The sequence below is a fragment of the Hemicordylus capensis genome, chromosome 2 (assembly GCF_027244095.1).
Source record: "Hemicordylus capensis ecotype Gifberg chromosome 2, rHemCap1.1.pri, whole genome shotgun sequence".
Taxonomy (NCBI): domain Eukaryota; kingdom Metazoa; phylum Chordata; class Lepidosauria; order Squamata; family Cordylidae; genus Hemicordylus; species Hemicordylus capensis.
This window is the reverse complement of record NC_069658.1, coordinates 162,510,152-162,515,223: the sequence shown is the minus strand read 5'-3', so window position 1 is coordinate 162,515,223 and position 5,072 is coordinate 162,510,152. Positions and strand designations below refer to the sequence as shown.

Sequence of the window (5,072 nt, the reverse complement as noted above, 5' to 3'; positions counted from 1 at the left end):
CGTTTAGCCCCTTCCTTACTGGTCTTCAAATCTCTATTGAAGACTTTTCTTGTTCGCCAGGCTTTTGCCCTGTAGTTGAACTATTTGCTTTTGGTTGGTTACTTTCATTTTTAATTCAGAATGTCATGTTTAATGTTGTCTTGCTTGCATGTTTTTGTGCACCGCCCGGAGTCTTTGGAGTGGGCAGTATATCAAATGTTTCTAATACATACATACATAAGAAAGACAGAAATCTTCCCCTCTCTTTCAGATGTACCCTGATGAGGCCTCTCTCGCTCGAATTCAAGGAAAAAGCCACATCTCAGCTGCATCAAGTGATGAATATCAAGTGTATGTGAATTAGCCTTAAATATTGCTTGCTGTTGGGGACGTGGGGGGGGGGCACATTCTTTTAATTTGGTCGGCCAGTTGGATGATCTCCAAAAAGGAATCCATAGGCTCTGTGGATCTTTTTGGATCTTTTGAGTCTTGGTGGTTTTTGATATCATTGATCATGGTATCCTCCTGGAGCGCCTGAAGCGGGTTGGGAGTGGGAGGCACCGCTTGGCAGTGGCTCTGTTCCTACCTCTCTTGTAGGTTCCAGATGGTGTTGCTTGGAGATTGTTGCTCTTCAAAAGAAAAGCTATTGTTGGGGGTTCCGCAGGACTCCATTCAATCTCCAATGCTCTTTAACATCTACATGAAAGTGCGGGGAGAGATCATGGGGGATTTGGTGCAGGGTGTTATCCATATGCTGCTGATAACCCAATCTATTTCTCCATGTCAACTTCATTAGGAAATAGCCTATCTTCCCTAAATGCTTACTTGGAGTCAGTAATGGGCTGGATGAGGAAAAACAAACTGAGGTTGAATACAAGGAAGATGACTGGAAGATAGGAAGTGGCTTAGATCTGTCTGTTCTGGAAGGGGTTACACTCCCCCAGAAAGAGTAGGTATGTAGTCTGGGAGTACTTCTGGACGCAAACCTCTCCCTGGTCTCTCAAGCTAAGGAAGTGAGCAGGATGGCTTTCTATCAGGTGCAGCTGATATGCCAGCAACATCCATATCTGGAAATCAATGACCTTAAAACAGTGGTGCATATGCTGGTAATATCCAGACTTGACTACTGCACGGTATGTTGGGCTGTCTTTGGACGCATTCCAAGAATTGCAGTTGGTACCTAATGCAGCAGCCAGCTTGGTCTCTGGTGTTACCCAAAGAGATCATATTACACCCATTCTAAAAGAATGACACTGGCTGCCCATCAGTTTCCAGGATAAAGAGAAGTTTCTGGTTATTACCTATAAAGCCCTGAATGGCTTCGGCCCAATGTATTAACAAGCAAGCCATCTTCTTCATGAACCCCGCCGCCTAGGAAGATCATCTGGGAGGTCTGGTTTTAGTGGCTACTGGCTCAGTTGGTGGCGACCTGAAATTGGGACTTTTCAAGGGTTGCCCTGGGACTTTGGAATGCGTGTCCTAACTAAATTGTTTTTTCTGACTTTTTTTCTCTTCTCAGAGTTTTCCAGCCAATTAAAAATGAAGACCTTTCTAAGCCAATGCACACACTGGAGCAGCTCTTCACTCCAACCCTGATATCTCAACTGCCTTCAATCAAAAAAAATCTCAGTCATCGACTCTGATTCCAAAAAAGGTGTTTTCTACCTAAGCCTGAACAGGGACTTCCAGTCCAAGACATGGATGATTATGAACTCAACAGAGCCTCCAGAGACTGCTCCGCTCCCAAAAAAGGGAGACCAGAGAAGCCACACCAACATCACCCTTCAATCCTGAACATGAGGTAGATCATGATCTGCTTCACTTGGAAGGCGATACCATCACCCCTAGCTGCTCTCCTCAACACTGACCTCCTCCGGACTGAAGAGCCTCTCCTATACGATACTGACGATACAGAAGAGAGTCTACATGATACCAATACTCTCCGGGTGTCAGAGAATCTCCTTGCCGTCGGTACTCTCCAAAACACTCATCGGATTGGGTATATTGTGACTGAGAAAGTTGACATTGAGATGACTCTACATCTGATCATGCCTGATCATTACGCTTACTTCTTCGACAACAGATATGGCATTGATCATAGGAAAAACTATCTCCAGCCTTGCTCTTGGGCTTCACATCAACACCAATCTCTGGGGAGATTGGACCATCCAGACTCTTGGTCCCGATCACACTCTCCTCAACACTGCAGTACTTGGTCTCAGTCAAGAGAGAAGAGAACTCAACCATGTAAGCAGCCGGATGTTGACTCTCTACCACTGGATTCCTTGACTGAAGAATCTGCCTCAGAGGACGATGCAGAAACATCCCTGAACATTGCATCAGGTTCCACCTTCAGATCTAATGGGAGATCCAAAGCCTCTGTCTCCATCAGAGTACCTGAAGCTCTTCACTGACCAAGTGGTCCATATGGCTAACTCTTTAGGTATCCAGATGAACAAACCTCCTAAATCTTCTCCTGATCCCATTTTGGGGCCAATTGATGCGGACACTTGGCACTCTAACTTCCTACCACTGAACTCTGCTTGAATGGACATTGTCAAAGCTTGCTGGGGGAAACCTGCATCGTTGCCACCTACTTCTAGGAAGCTGGAAGGTTTTTACAAGGTTCAAGCTAGGGACAGTCAGTTCCTTCTGCACCATCCTACTCCTAACTCCATGACAGTTGAAACTGCTCAGTTCCAATCCAAGAACAGAATCCTTTTGGCGCTGACAGTATGATTCAGTCAATATCTGTTGTGGTAGCTCTGCACGAGCACACGTGGATGTGTTCAACTAGCTTGGCACCTGAAACAAGAACAAGAATAGTGTCGTGGGCATGCTGGAAGAGTCCGAGGAGGAGTTGGAAGTGGAGACAGAGCTGAGAGCAGAGGAGGGTGGGCAAGGACCAGAAGTTGCAAAGGAGAGTGGGTCCGACGCACAAGGAGTCAAAGATGAGTTAGAGCTGGGTGAGGCAGCTCTTGTGGAGGAGGCATGTCCAGTCTCAGCTGTGGAGAGGCGCCGGACCACGAGACAGCAAGAGTTAAGGAGCCGCGCGCGTAGAAGAACAGGCAAAGGTGCTGACTCAGCAACTCTTAATTCACAGCACTGGGGGTCAGCCTACATAAGATGCTACCCTGCTGATAGCAACAAGAGTTTCCTGTGAGCTAATCGGCTGTGTTTGTGTATTATTTGGACTGTGTTTGGAGCCTGCACTTTGTTGACCTTGCCTGTGGATTTGGCTTTGGACTCTGTTGGATTGATTCGGACTGGACCTGGTTTGGAGAATGGATTCCTGTTAGATTTCGCTCTTCTGCTTCTGCCTCTGTTGTGCTTCGTCTGGCTAGCCTGACAGATTTACGACAAAGAGAGAACTTGCCTCTTGATGGCCAGGCTCTTGTTGGAAAGGATACAAAACGGAAAGGATACACAAACTGAGAAAGACAGGGAAATCTATGAACTCTCAGCAAGCTGCCTACAATTTTTCAAGGGGTAACAAATATTCCTGCTCTTTTGTCCTTCCAACTACTCTCCCTTGGCTGATCATTCCCTTCATCCTTCTCAGATCTCCCAATTTCAAAAAAGACAGGACTCATTGGGGAAAGCCCAACATCCCAAATCTAAACCATCAGTATATCACCAATCTAAACCATCGATGTACAGCTCATGACTCAAGGATCTGCAAATATTCTTCCTTACAGCAATGATGTGGACTTGGGGTTTTTTGTTCAGGACTACACAACCGATATTTCCCCAGTATTTCAGAAGGCAGGATTACTACTAAAGCACAAGTTTGGCAAGACTGGTGGATAGTATACAACTGCTTGTCTGTAGTCTTTTGCTCCTCTTGGGGAACCCCTCCTTTCAAAGTGTCTGCAATACAAATTGACCACAAAATGTTACAGGGAGAATGTTTTGTGCCCTCCTCCTCCTCACACAACATTGATGTGCACAGATACCTCAGAAGCCCTATTCAGACATTATGTTGTACTAGTTCAAGATCTCTGTACACTTGTAGATGGTTTTCTGTGAATGACTGTATGGGGTTCATTTTTAAAGGGAACCTGGGTACTGGACCCTCAAATGTATGATACAGATAGGAAGTGTACTGCTGTCCCTGTGTCCAATGTAACATGTCTATCACTCTAACTGTACACAGATCTTTACCTGCGTACACTGTACCCTCATTGTACAGATATTGAACATAACATACGAATCAAGCTACTGAGTTCTCAACCTTCTGTTGAACTGTAGCATGCTAAGAAGCAAAATCCATGATGGGGCCATGCGGATAGGAGCAGGCTTGGTTTTGGTTTAGCTGTCACCCCACTGACGTGCCTGAGTGCACCTCCTCACTTCCCCCCATATCAGTGCACCATTTCTGTCCACTCCAATGGGCAAACGTAGAGTGCTGGACTTGGAAAGGCGATTGCTCTGAAGGGGAAATGTCCCTTCTATCCAGATGCTTCGTGTCCCAGCCCTCAGTGACATGGATGCATCTGTTATCAAGCTCAGGGTCTTGTTAGTCTCTAATCTTGTGCTTGTTTTGTGCCTGAGTCGTCTCCTCAGGCACAAAACAAATACTGGTGAATGTTGATGCTGGGGGTCTCAACAAATTCAATGGCATGAGCATTCTTATATACAACAAACACTAGAGAAAAAGCAATGTTCTTTCAAGCCTGATTCTTCACGTTGACTGTAAAAGGTTTCCGGGCCAAATACAAAGTGCTGGTTATAACCTATAAAGCCCTAAACAGCTTAGGCCTACGGTATTTAAGAGAGCGTCTTCTTCTGCATGATCCCCATCGTCCACTACGTTCATCAGGGGAGGCTCGTCTGTGGCTACCTTCATGTCGTTTGGTGGCCACCCGGGGACGGGCCTTCTCTGTTGTCATCCCGAGACTTTGGAATGCACTTCCTGTGGGAATAAGAGTCTCCCCATCTCTAGTGGCTTTTAAAAGGGGTCTAAAGACTTATCTTTTTACCCAAGCTTTTTAACTTTTTAAAACTTTGGATTGTTATTATTTATTTTAAATTGTTTTCAGTATTTGTTTGTTGTGAACCTGAGACCTTGGGTTAGGGCGGTATAAAAATGT

At 45.5% G+C, this 5,072-nt stretch overlaps 1 long non-coding RNA gene across 1 annotated transcript; it reads left to right on the top strand.

The window, feature by feature from the left end:
- Window positions 1-300: 300 nt before the first annotated feature.
- On the top strand, window positions 301-3,460 carry LOC128342257 (uncharacterized). The gene is made up of 3 exons (XR_008314869.1): window positions 301-330; window positions 577-932; window positions 1,499-3,460. It is a non-coding gene; the product is annotated as an uncharacterized LOC128342257 (long non-coding RNA).
- Window positions 3,461-5,072: the final 1,612 nt, after the last annotated feature.